Here is a 14,518-nt window from a genome sequence, read left to right as displayed (position 1 = left end):
AAGGGACACACAACTCAAACTGAATTCCCCATAGCATGTTGTGTTGAGAAGTAAAATCATTTTCAATGATTTTTCATTATTTATTTTGTCTCCTTTTCCTGTAATTCCTTTTGTGTCAAACAGTGATTGTATGAATGTGTGTATGTGTGTATATGAGTTTGATGTCCATTTAAAGGAACACTTTAATTAGACTTTTTATTAAGCTTCGTAAATCATAGTAGCCAGCATCCTCATATACATATTGAAGAAACACAGCATACAGTACAAACATAAATTTCCGCTTATTGCTTGCTAACATGTCTTGCTGTCCTACTGTCTATTCCAAATATTACAGCTATGCATGATATAGATATTTAATGCCTATTTGGCAACGAGAGGAAAGAGAGAAAAAAAAAGAAAGAGAGGAAAAGAGAGAGAGAGAAAAAAAAAAAAAAAAAAACACCCACGTTATGTACACTATTTATTATCACCGTTTATAGTCGGCTGCTAATACGTCCCTGGCAGAGAGGCATTAAAGCCAAGATGGCGGAAGGACCTCACCCGCTACTAATGTCAAAAAGTTAACGTTCTGCTTAAGGGGTGAAACAAATTGGATCTGGGCCTGTAATGGCCATGCTAAAATTACCCTCTTCCATTTATCAAAGAAGTGCCTTAACTCCTTTTCTGATCCTCCAGCCAGGTACTGTCTTTCCATAATCATTTGTAACTTAATTGTGTGAACAAATTCAGTAATTGTCGGGGCCACGGGGGTACCCCATTTCAGGAAAATCATATGCCTCGTCGCCAAAATGGCCAAATTAATTAATTGGCCCTCACCTTTATACCGTATGGGGGACCCATTCCGTACTTAAGAACCTATTGACCCAAAATTGGATTTTTCTCCAATATTGATGTATTTTAGGGCACTTCCATATACAATGTAGTAAGTCTGCTCCCTCTCTCTGACATTTAAAGCAATTCCCCTTTTGACCTATTTGTCCCCATTTGCTGATCCTCGCAGGAGTTAGATAAAAGTTATTTAAGAGCTTGAATTGTGATTCTTTCCAACTAGTTACACTCGTAGCTGCATTTGCCAGGCTTTTACTCATACCAATGTCTTCAACTTGAAACTCATTAATGTACTTGCTTAAGAACCGTTCCCTTTCATTTACATGTGCTTGCCCTGTTATATTTTTTAAGAGTGTATACCAATATGATATTGATCTTTTCCCGCCCGCGTACAATTTCACTCCTGCCTCAATCCCGGGATCCCACACGAATCGGTATATTTGCAGTGGTTTAGATAAATAGCTTCTGGCTTGCAAGTAAGCGTAGAAGGTTTTTGTCGGCAACTGATATTGATTAGCCAAAGCTTCAAACGTTTGCATGACTTGCTCATCCCCCTGGACTAATTGAAAAAAATATCTCAGCCCTTTCTTATGCCAGATTCTAAATGCCACATTGTCAAAAAATCCGGGTGTAAAATCCGGGGTACCAATAAACGGTAAATATTTTGACAGATGGAATTCCTGCCCTACTAATCCACAAAATATCTGCCATGCCCGTACCACATTGACATAAGTTAAATAATTGCAGACATTACTCGGCAACCTCTTAAATGGGTAGTGTAAAATGGCCTTAAGATCAAATGGTTCTATTAATTTATTTTCTAAATCATAATAAGTAACATAATTGGCTTCCGTTAGCCAGTCTACTCCGAATTTCAGAAGCGAAACTATGTTGTATCTCTTAATGTCTGGCAAGGCCAAACCCGTCCATCTTTTACTTTGAACCAATTTCTCAGTTGCTATGCGGCTTCTCTTTTTCCCCCAGATAAAGTTCGCACATGCTCTATTATATCTTGCTATGTCCCGTTTGTTTATAAAAATGGGTAAATTTTGCAGTAAAAATAGTAACTTGGGGAAGATGATTGATTTTATCAGTGCTATCTTCGCGGAGAGCGATAAGTATCTTACATTCCACTTACTTAATCTGTCCTCTAACTTGTCAAAGAAATCTGAGTAATTTAAACTATACCAATCGTTAGGATTTTTGCTTATCCTAATGCCTAGATACTTTAACGATTTTACAACTGTAAACCCATGTCGTAAAGGGCTCTCTCTTGTTTGATTTATCCATAACAATTCTGACTTTTCTTTGTTAATTTTGTATCCCGAAAAAGTTGTAAAATTATTAATAATTGCCAAACCTTTAGGGATATTCTTTTTAGTGTTCTCTAATAGTAACATGATATCGTCCGCGTATAATGAGATTACGACGTTATGCCCCCCCAGTTCTATACCTTTAAGTTCTTGCCTAATTTGTACAGCCAGTGGTTCTAATGCGAGATCGAAAAGCAAGGGCGACAGAGGGCACCCTTGTCTAGTACCTCTTTGTAAGGTTAGATATTGAGATAATTCACCATTAACTAGTAGTTGAGATCGAGGAGCAGTATAAATCTTTTTAATTAACTGCACCAAATTACCATTAAGACCGAATTTCTTAAGCGTCGTAAATAGGTGTTCCCAAATTATTGAATCAAACGCTTTTTCTGCGTCTATTGTGATCATTGCCATGTCTGCCTGTGATTTATTAATCGGTCTTTGTGTCCTGTTGGAATAATGATCTAAAATAACTAATGCTCTCCGCATGTTCCGTACCGGGTTCCTCGTGCTCATCTTTAGCCGTTCTATATCTTTTCCAAGCATAATTGCTTGGAGTATTTATGTAACTTCTGTATGCGTTGTTAAGTTGACTACCCAACTGCGCTTCCCTTGCTTTTAGCTTCCTCTTCCTCTTGACCATATAATTTTTAATTTCACCACGCAGAACTGCTTTTCCTGCTTCCCATAATACTTCTGGACGCAACGTACCTAAACTGTTCAATCTATAATACTCTTTCCATTTTTCTGACAGAAAGTTTCTAAACTTTCCATCTGAATACATGTATTTGGGGAAAGAAAACATATTCCTATTGCGACCTTTTATATTAGCATCCTCTATCTGCATTGTAATTATCGCATGATCAGAAATGAGTATTTCTTTTATATGCAACGTAATTTCTAATGTCAATAATCCTTCACTTACCAAAAACATGTCTATACGTGAGAAATTGTTAAATGCTTTTGATTCGCATGAAAATTCACGCTCATCCGGATGCTGTATACGCCAGATGTCCCGCAATTTTAACTTCTTGGCCATATTCCTCAAAAGCTTAGCCTCTCTAGTATGTTTCCTTTTAGCTCTAAATCGTAATCTATCAATCTCTGGACACATTGTGGCGTTAAAATCGCCCGCCATTACTATGTTTTGACCCAAATACTTCCTCAATTTATTTGTTATTGTCACCCAGAATTCTGACTCAGTTTCATTTGGGCCGTATATATTACACAGAATCCATATTTGATTATTAATTTCAATTTCTACAAACAAAAACCTCCCGTTAGGGTCTGTAATCTGACTTTTTACCACATATGTCAGCTTTCTACTGAACATTATGGCAACGCCTCGCTTCCTATTGTTGCAGGGAGTTGCCACAATCTCGGTAATCCAATTAGTTTGCAATTTTTGTATCTCTACTGCTTTCAAATGTAGCTCTTGTAAAAATATGATGTCGGGCGTGTGCTGTTTTAACAATTTTAACACATTCTTTCTTTTAATGGGGGAGGTGATACCACCCACATTCCAAGAAACAAACTTCAACATAACAATTTAATATTTATATTAAAAACTATAATCAAAGATATACATAGAGCATTAAAACTTTTCCTACCTCTCTGTCAGGGAGAGAGTTTAGCCCTTCCATTTGCCTGATCATGGCTGCCGCTCTTGGTGTTCCCCGGCGGATACCCATCCCGGTACTGACCAAACTCGGGCCTGTTCCACTTCCGAGATCAAACGGGATCGGGTGTTCAAGGCCACTAGCGGTGCCCTGTGACGTAATAAAAAAAAAACATACTTCAACCAACATGTAAATAACGGGTGATGGGGAGAGAAAGGGAGAAAGAGAGGAAAAAAAAAAAAAAAGAGGAAAAGAAACAAAACTACATCGTGATTCTTGTCATATAGCCTCATCAATGTTAAACCAAAATACTATCTTTAGAAAAAAACCTTTCCCTTTTCATTCTGTCATAACTCTATACCATTTTCTGTACAGTATTTCTTTGCTTCCATAACTGTATTTAATATGAACATTTTACCTTCTAAAAAAGTGACAATTTTTGCAGGATACCTCATGTTCGCCTGAAACCCCGCTTTGATTAACCCTGAGCAGTATGGTGCCATTGCCTTTCTCTTAGAGGACGTCTCCACTGAGAAGTCCTGAAACAAATGGATTGGCTTCATATCTATCTTAAACCCCTGGATTTTTCTATAATGGCTCATAATCTGTGTTTTGTGTTGGAAGTTTAAATACTTGATTATGACCATCCTTGGGCGGCTGCTACCATCTTGGGGCTCCCTCGCCGGACCTGTTCTATGTGCTCTCTCAACCTGAATTGTCTCTTTTTGCTGCATTCCTAATAGTTGTGGTAAAGTTACTGCAGCAAAAGCGACAAGATCTTTATACTCGCTTGTCTCTGGTAATCCGATAATACGGATGTTATTTCTACGAGACCTGTCTTCCAAGTCCTCTATTTTTGCTTGCATTATTTTTATTTTATTCTCATAGTTGGACCAATTTGTATCATGAATGTTTTGTCTATCTTCTACCCCTGAGATCCTTTCTTCTACTTCTAATAACCTATTTGAAAAGGCTCTGATCTCTGAGGATAAAGTGGCTATTTCCCTTTTGACTAAATCAAATTGCGGCAACATCATTTCTGCTAGCTGATTAAGTGTCAGCTGTTTCTCTGTGCCTGTTATTTGCTGATCCGTACCTTCTTCTAAGCCTGGCTCATGTGTTGGTTTCACTTTTTTATCTTTCCTGGGGGGCATCGCTGGGGATTTAACTTTAAGGTTAGGGATATACCTTTCCATGAAATATGTTGGTGTAATGTGGTGTAAAGAAAAATAGTGATTCTAGCTTAATTCTATATTTGCAGTACTAACTGCAGTGTGTGATCACCTACCGTGATCTAAATTGCAACAGTTGCTGCACTGTGTCAAAAAGAGAAAAAAAAAAAAAAAGACAAAAATAAAAAAAGTGAGTAAAAAAGATACAAAAGTGTAGGATCCAACTGGGCCCCTAGTAAAACTTTTTAGTGATTAATGTTTCACAATTTTATAGCTTATGGCTCAAACTGTTATTCTGTGATATCAGGTTCTTTCCACCCTGACCGTTCCCTTTTACAGCAGATTTTAAACTTTCACCCCCTATCGGCTAGAATCCACTATCTGGACCTGGTGTCTAATAGATAATATTCAATTTTATCAATGTGAAATATATATCTAAACAGAGAAACAAGAGAGTTTATACTCCTTCAATATTTTCTGAACCGCCTGATCCCACAACACAAATATTATAGCAACATTTACTGCTACCCAACAAATTTAAAGTATAAACGAATCTGTTATAAATGCAAATATAGGGTTTTTCTATGACCTTGACAAATAGATCTAGCCTAGAATTATACAGTGACAATATATGACTTTTTACTGAGTAAAGTCTAATGTTCTGCAGACTGTTTCAGTGAGAGAGGCGCCTATGTTATATCATGTTCATTTCTGCCTCTTCACAGCTTTAGACGTGGAGGTAAACAAACTTTCTCAGCTTGACCCTGCTGGCGATTCCAGCTCTATATTCACAGCCCCTTTCTCATATCGACCAGGAAAAGTACAGGGCTAATATCCTCCTGTTGAAGACTGCTGTTCTCACTGTAGCAGCCTCGCAAATCCCGTATTAGAGTTCCCACACAGGGGGGGATTAACCTGGAAGCGGGGTAAACGACGTTCAAGGAAACCAGCACTTTAAACCAATGTCAGTTACAGAATTTCAATCTATATCCCAGCACTCTGGTAATTTTACAAGCTCAGTTCTGATCCCAGCTGTACTTCTGTGACTCTTAGTTTCCCTTACTTTAGCGTTTAGTGTTCCATATTCCTTGTTCACTTTGCCTCTATATATCTATACGACCACTATATCAATGGTCTTGTGCGGTATTTCCAGCAAAGCTTTTTACGACTGGAGTTGTAAAATAACTGTTCTTTTTTACTCCCTCACCGGCCCCACCACTGAACAGGCCCGTAGACCGTCACTCAAGTAGACTGTTGCTCCGGGTCAACCAACCTCACACCCCTTCCTTAGCACTTTTACAGTCGGTACAATTCACATTTCCCACAGGCACACAGACAAGCACATTGTAAGGCAAGTGTATAAATGAGCTATACTTGCTTGAGCTGCTCTGCCGTCCTGTTGCTTCTTCTGCGTTGGCGTTGTTGTTTTCCCACCGGCTACAGCCGGGACTCCTCCCTTCTGTACACCGGTGTTGCTGGATAGTAGTTCCACTTGCCGTCCGCAGTCCTCTGAATTATATCCTCCGAGGAAGCTTTAAGACTTGTTAGGGGTGTGAGGGTCGCCCTCTGTTGCTGACCTTCACCAAGTTTCCCTTTAGTGGTGGTGGCGGGCTGGTGGCCGATACCAGGCGGCCAGGTTTGGCGTTATGGACTTCCGATTCTCCGTTGTTCACTTCTCCCCAGGCAGGATTCACCCTCCGGCAATAGGAGATTAGTGGCGGGGCTAGTTGGATTCGGCTCTCTCTCACCGAGCGACAGCGTGCACGTCTCTTTGCACGCGCCTCCCACCGGAAGTCGAGATCTGTAAAGGAACACTAAATGCAGTATTATTGAATAATCAGCAAATATAAAAAGACAATGTTATAGCACTTTTTTCTGACAATTTTTTTTCTGATAAATTTAAAAGTTATGTCTATATCCACTCCCCTGTACCATGTGACAGCCATCAGCCAATCACAAATGCATACACGTACCATGTGACAGCCATCAGCCAATCACAAATGCATACACGTTTATTATGTGAATTCTTGCACATGCTCAGTAGGAGCTGGTGACTCAAAAAGTTTAAATATAAAAAGACTGTAAACATTTTGTTAATGGAAGTAAATTGGAAAGTTTTTAAAATTGCATGCTCTATCTGAATAATGAAAGTTTAATTTTGACTTGAGTGTCCCTTTAATTTGAACTTGAAATGAGCAGTAGAATATTTTCTGGCAAATTTCAATGTTAATCCAATTTTCTCTACCCCTGTATCATGTGACTGTCATTAGCCAATTATCAAATGCTCAGTAGGAGCTGGAGCCTCAGAAAGTGTGCAAATAAAAATAATGTGTATGTTTTGATCATGGAAATACAGTATATTAGAAAGTTTTTTTGACTATTAAGTAAATATTTTTGTATATTGCTGGTGTTTGCACAACATGTTGAATTTCTAGTGCAATTAAAGGTTTTCTAATCTAGTGCATTACTATTTTAAAACCTATTGCTCTCCAAGTGATAGTAAATTCTAGCATTTCAAAAACACTAGGATTTTCTGTCACTAAAAATAAAGGTTACTTTTATTCATCAGTTTAAAAAAACCTGAGAAATAGGTAGGCTAGCACGGCTATTGGCTAAGAGGTGAAAAACGAATGTAATAAAAAGAAATCTAGTGCAAATGACACTTTTTAACCAATGTAGCACAAAACCTTAAATATGGTCATGTAAATGTTTATTTATGACTGCAATCAAGTGTTCAAATTACATAAGAGAAAATGAAATAAAATAACATAAAAGAGCAAAAACAAAATGCTTTGCGGAACCTTGGCACTCCTCATATTTCAGAACTACATTACCCATGATGCTTAGGCACTCTGAAGTCCAGTTGAGCATCATGGGAAATGTAGTTCTGGAACATCTGCAGGGCCAAGGTTCATATGAGCATATGTGTAGTCATCAATCACCAGCTAGCTTCCAGAAGTACATAACTGCTCCTGAGCCTACCTAGGCATGCTTTACAATAAAGGATGCCAAGAGAACAAAGTAATTTAGATAACTAAAGTAAATCAAGAAGTCTCTTAAAATTGGATTCTCAGTCAGAATCCTGAAAGTTTAAATTTGACTTTCATGACCCTTTAATTGAAAAAAAATATTTTAAACACATTAGGCAGTCATGATAAATATTGAATCAATGACTTCCCAATTTTTACTTTTGCATTGAGCACATATATTTTGCTTTCTTAAGGGGACACTCAAGTCAAAACAAACTTTTATGATTCAGATAGAGCAGCTGTTTTAAGACACTTTCCAATTTACTTCCATTATCAGATTTTGCACAGTATTTTTATATACACACATTCTGGGGGACAAGCTCCTACTGAGCATGTGCACAAGCTCACAGCTTATACGTATACTAATCTGTGATTGGCTGATGTCTGTCACATGATACAGGAGGCTGGAAAATAGGAGAAAAAATAAATTTGTCAGAAAAAAATGTACTGCTTATTTGAAATTCAGAGTAGGTGTTAAATCATTGTTTTTTTATTATGCTCTTGTTAATTATGCAATTCTACTGCATTGAGTGGTCCTTTAAATGCACGTACAGTACCCCTTTTCTTAAAGTTTCGAACACTTAAAGATCTTCATGTTATGTATTGTTCAGTTGTGTTGTATTGTATTTTAATTAACTAATTCAAACAGCCATACTTCACATGGATTTAAATACCATAAAAACGTGAGTCAAATCGGGGTTAAATCCAATGTTTTCACACTGGAACAGGGGTCACTGAGTCATAGAATAGATATTTCACTTTTTTTAAAGGGACAGTCTACCATAGAATTGTTATTGTTTTAAAAGATAGATAATCCCTTTATTACCCATTCCCCAGTTTTGCATAACCAACACAGTTATATTAATATACTTTTTACCTCTGGGATTACTTTGTATCTAGAAACCTTCTTCCAGCCCCCTGATTACATGACTGACTGTTTATTATCTATTGTCTTAACTTTAGCATTGTTTTGTGCTAAATCTTAAATAACCCCCTGTGCCTGAACACAGTGTTATCTATATGGCCCACGTGTACTTTCTGTCTCTTTGTGTTGAAAAGAGATTTAAAAAGCATGTGATAAGAGGCAGCCCTCAAAGGCTTAGAAATTAGCATATGAGCCTACCTATGTTTAGTTTAAACTAAGAATACCAAGAGAAAAAAGCAAATTTGATGATAAAAGTAAATTGGAAAGTTGATTAAAATTAAAAGTCCTATCTGAATAATGAAAGTTTAATTTATACTAGACTGTCCCTTTAATTTTTTTTTTGTAAACCATGAGATCCAACAATTAGTGTTTGTATCATTGTGACAGAGCCAATTAAAGGGACAGTAAACACCAGAATTTTTGTTGTTTAAAAAGATAGATAATCCCTTTATTATCCATTCCCCAGTTTTGCAAAACCAACACAGTTATATTAATACACTTTTTACTTATGTGACTAACTTGTATCTAAGCATCTTCTGACCGCCCCTAATCACATGACTTTTAGTTATTTTGCATATAGTTGCATTTTAGCCAATTAGTGAAGTGTCTGCCACTAGCCACGGGCGTGATCACAATGCTATCTATATGGCCTACATGAGCTTGCTCTCCCCTGCTGTGAAAAGTAAATAAAATAGAGGCGGCCTTCAAGGGCTTAGAAATTATCATATGTGCCCTCCTAGATTTGCTTTCAACTAGAATACCAAGTGAACAAAGCAAAATTGTTGATAAAAGTAAATTGGAAAGTTGTTTAAAATTACATGCCCTATTTGAAAAATGAAAGTTGTTTTTGGACTTGACTGTCCCTTTAAGTATCTTTTTACCTCCGGGCCCCTTCCACTTGGCATACTGGCTGGCTTCTAGGCATGTGCATTCCTCAGTTTTATTAGCTGCCGAATGCGTCAGAAGGTGGCTGCTTGCGGCATTCTGCTCTTGTCGGAGACCAATTTATTCTTGTGAAAGTACAATGCTCTAAGATCTGTGCAAATCCAGATAAAAGTGTGTTGCACTTTCACAAGAAAAAATCCAACTCCGAAAAGTATCAAATGCTGCAAGCGGCCGCCTTCTTCTGTATTTAACAGCTAATGAAACTGACGAATGCACGTGCCTACGGGTGACCTCTATTATTTATACATCTTTAATTGTATCTATATACATTGTATGAGTTAGACTTTTTTTCTGACTGCCAAACTAACGCAAAATAACAATGTTTAATTGTGTAATAAATCTAGAAGGATGTTATGATAAATGGTCTGACTGGCGCTGTTCAGCTACAAAGTATACCTCCATGTTGGCTAGTGTTAGATATTTGTATTGCATAGATGCATTCCAGACCACTGGCTCCCAGGTTCTTAAAAATACAGCCAAAATCATGCTGATGCCTGTCCCAGTCAGCCAGGGCATATTGGTGAATTTATGTTCGTAATTTACATGTTGGGGAATCAGTTTTGCAGTTGTTAGGTCTCTCTTTAAAATGGAATTTTAGAATGGGAGGTATTTCCTGTCGCTTGGCACTGCTCCATTGTTTACGGTCTGTGTGGTCTGATTGCTTGCAACAAGCCGCTGTGCACAAGTGACCTTCTTTAATAAAGACATCTGCAAGACTGTCTCACAAAGACATTCTGTTAAGCCCTCATTAAGGGGATACACAACTCTGTTCTTTAGAATAACCCAGCAGTAAAGGGGTTCAGTGTAAGAGCTCACTTTTCTATATTACCTCATGTTGTTGTGAAATGTGCTCTCCGCTGTCAGTTTTGACATTTAGATGTCATGTGTGTATGGGTAGTTTGACTCCTTTTTTTCAGCATTTTAAACACTTCACATTCTCATTTGAGACATCATTTTGCAAACATTAAAACTGTCCCCTTTTTCTTAATAGAACATAAAGCATTTTTAAGATTGTGATATAAAATGATTAAAGGGATATAAAAGTGCAAGAAGAAAACGTTTTGTGTGCACAATTGCTTGTATATAACTGTGTGTATCCTCAACAAAGGGGATATACACTAGAGATGGGCGAATCTTTTGCAACATTCGAAAAATGAAACGTATTTGAACACATTTGTTCATTCATTTTGTATTTTCAAATGTTATGTAATATTCTAAATAGAAATATTAAAATTGATATATTTGTATCTATAATGTATCAATTTACTTAATTCCCTACCACATAAACTATTGAACTTCTGAATAGTATTTGTTAAATGGAATGTTACATTCAAAATTTTAAATGTGGATATTTGATTTAATTATGAACATTCGAAAACAAAAGTAACATTCGATTACTGATTTTTAATGGATTTTCATTCCTTTCAACATTTGATTGTCCAAAACGAATATCCATACCAAACGAATTAAACTTTCAGCACATTTTTTCCATCTCTAATAAACACCTAGTTAAAGGGATAGTCTATTCAAAATTAAACTTTCATGATTCAGATAGGGCGTGCAATTTTAAACAACTCCCCAATTTACTTTTATCATCAAATTTGTTTTGTTCACTTGGTATTCTTTGTTGAAAGCTAAACCTAGGTAGGCTCATATGTTAATTTCTAAACCCTTGAAGGCCACCTCCTGTCTCAGTGCATTTTTTTTTAACTGCTAGACAGTGCTAGTTCATATGTGCCATATAGTTTACCTAAGATTCAGCACTGATTGGCTAATGCAAGTCTGTCAAAAGAACTGAAATAAGGGGGAGGCTTAGATGCATGGTAATCACACATGTAAACTGTAATATAACTGTGTTGGTTACACAATACTGGGGAATGGGTAATCTTTCTTTTTAAAGGGACATTATTCACTCATTTTTTCTTTGCATAAATGTTTTGTAGATGATCTATTTATATAGCCCATAAAGTTTTTTAAAAAAATAAATGTATAGTTTTGCTTATTTTTAAATAACATTGCTCTGATTTTCAGACTCCTAACCAAGCCCCAAAGTTTTATGTGAATACTGTCAGCTACCTTCTCCAGCTTGCTGCTGTTTGTGTAAAGGGTCTTTTCATATGCAAAAGAAGGGGGAGGGGGGAAGTGTCTTATTTGCCACTTGCAGTGGGCTTTCCAGCTACCTTTTCAACAGAGCCAAACTGACAGCTTCTAAGTAAGTTTTTAAACAGTTTAATACTGGATTTTTATATCAGTATCTGTGCATCTTATTCTTTATAGTAGTGTCTATTACATGCAGTTATATGAAAATGAGTGTATACTGTCCCTTTAAACAATAAAAATTCTGGAGTAAACTGTTCCTTTAAAGTCAGCTACAAAGCAGTAATGTACCACTGGGCTCTAATGGAGTATATGTCTGTAGCCACCATTAACCATCTAGCTTCCTGTAGTGCATTGCTGCTATTGAGCCTACCTATGTATGCTTTTCATCTAAGGATACCAAGAGAACTATTTAATAATAGATGTAAGTTAAAGTAGTAACGTCTCTTAAAAGTTTAATTTTGACTTTTACATCTGTTCAATAATTAAAACCTTAATTATTAAAAGAAGAAAAAAGCACTAGCATAGCACATAGCACTAGAACATGTCACCATATTAAATTAAAATACATAAATAAATTACATTTTGTGTTGTTTTCTATGTTGCACCTAGTAAATAGCAGCACAGGAGTCATCGCTTCCTAATTATTTCAAACGTGCATGTTTTTGTCTCGCGTTTAGCATAATTTCACCTTCCCAAAATAGAGGGTTTTATACTGATATTAATCAATATCAATTAATAATTGGAAATTAGAATTTATTGGGCTAGATTACTAGTAGAGCGTCAAATTATCGTGCTCCCACAAACGGGCAAATTTGGTAATTTACGGGAGCGCAATAATTAACCAGCCATTACAAGTGGCTGGTTATTGCTACCACAAACTTGTGGTAGCAATTAGCGCTCCGAAAATTAACCAGAGATCCAATCTCTGGATAATTTTCTAAAAGTGCCCCAATAGCGCTCAAAATAGAGGCCATTATAGTTTTTTATTTACAAAAAATATAGGTTTTTTTTAAAAACTAAAAAAAAAAACTGTACTAAGCAGTTGTGGAGCTTCAAAGTTGGTGGGAGTGGGGTGTTAGAAAAAACGGCACTTAAAAGTGCCTTTACATTGCGGTCGACGGGAACTGTGTGTTCCCATAGACCACACAGTTCCCTTCGACTGCAATGTAAAGGCACTTTACATGTGTTAATATGTGTATATACACATATTAACACATACATTTATATGTATATCAGCATATACATATATATTTACTAAGTGCTGCACTACTTACCTCTTCGCTGCGTGAGGTTCTGATGCCGTCTTTTATACTACTTTTATATTTACCCAGGTCTCCCATCTCATATTATTCCTTTGTTCAGAGAAGCATGGCTGAACTAATGAGGCAAATGGTTTGTGTGCAGTGATCATTATTACTGTGAAAATCACTTAAGAGCTATAAGCAAATGGGACCTCGCTGTTTTAAACGAAGGGCCTTATTATATGCTTCTTTCATGAGAAAGTAAAAAGGTCTCCATAAAATCACCAGAGCTCTAGTCGCGCCATTGTTTTGAGGGATCTATATGACTCATTTGAAAGAGCAGGATTGCTTAGGTTAAATGGACAATACAAGCCAAAATTAAACTTTTCACAATCCTGATAGAGCATTCAGTTTCAAGAGATTTTCCAATTTACTTCTGTTATCAAGTTGTGCACAGTCTTTTTATGTGCACACTATCTGAGGCACCAGCTGCTACTGAACATGTGCAAAAGTTCACAATGTATACATATGAGTCTGTGATTGGCTGATGGCTGTCACATGATACAGGGGGCCAACAAATTGACATTTTAAATATGTCAAAAAATATCTACTGCTCACTTATAAAAATACAATGCAATAGCACATGCTCTGAATTGTATGCACTTCTATTTATTTAATGGTCCTTTACATAAGGGGTCTCAGGTTTCTCTATGTATTTTGAGAGGCAACATGGGGCTATACCACCCTCTGATACTGTTTCATATGCATATGGTTCTGTCATGACATCACTGTTGCCATGGTGAAAAACTAAGAGACTTTTAGGCATATGACTCCCTCATTTGAAAGCTGCTGAAGGGGTTTCCTTGTGAAGACATCACACATATATGTGGTGATGTCACTAGGAGCGCCCACTGCACCAAGATTCAGAAGGAGACCGCAGTCTGCTTTCCTGGCTGCAGTGCAAATAAAGAGCCCCTTGATCCATATAAAAGAGGGAGCCCTCAGAAGAACAAATCATGGTGATCAGTATCCATAGCTTATTGTGAATAATGAGCATGTGTCATCCTCTGCACTGAAGGGGGTAGAATAATTCAGATATAGTGGTCCTGCTTTATATTTAGTAGGGGGTAAAAAAGATACATCACAAGACTCCAGTTATGAAGCAGCGGTCTAAAGACCGCTGCTCCATAACCTGTCCGCCTACTCTGAGCATGTGGACACACATCGCCGCAATTCAACCCGATCGAGTACGATCGGGTTGATTGACACCCCTGCTGGCAGCCGATTGGCCGCGAATCTACAGGGGGTGGCGTTGCACCAGCAGCTCACAAGAGCTGCTGGTGCAA

The 14,518-nt window shown here is 37.2% G+C and overlaps 1 protein-coding gene across 2 annotated transcripts in view; it reads left to right on the top strand.

Moving 5' to 3' along the window:
* LEF1 (lymphoid enhancer binding factor 1) overlaps positions 1–14,518 on the top strand; it is a 175,525-nt gene that overhangs the window by 130,782 nt on the left and 30,225 nt on the right. The window lies entirely within an intron of this gene.

The sequence above is a fragment of the Bombina bombina genome, chromosome 2 (genome assembly GCF_027579735.1).
Source record: "Bombina bombina isolate aBomBom1 chromosome 2, aBomBom1.pri, whole genome shotgun sequence".
Classification (NCBI taxonomy): Eukaryota; Metazoa; Chordata; class Amphibia; order Anura; family Bombinatoridae; genus Bombina; species Bombina bombina.
Note: the sequence above shows the minus strand (reverse complement) of the source record. Positions and strands in the feature narration are given on the sequence as shown.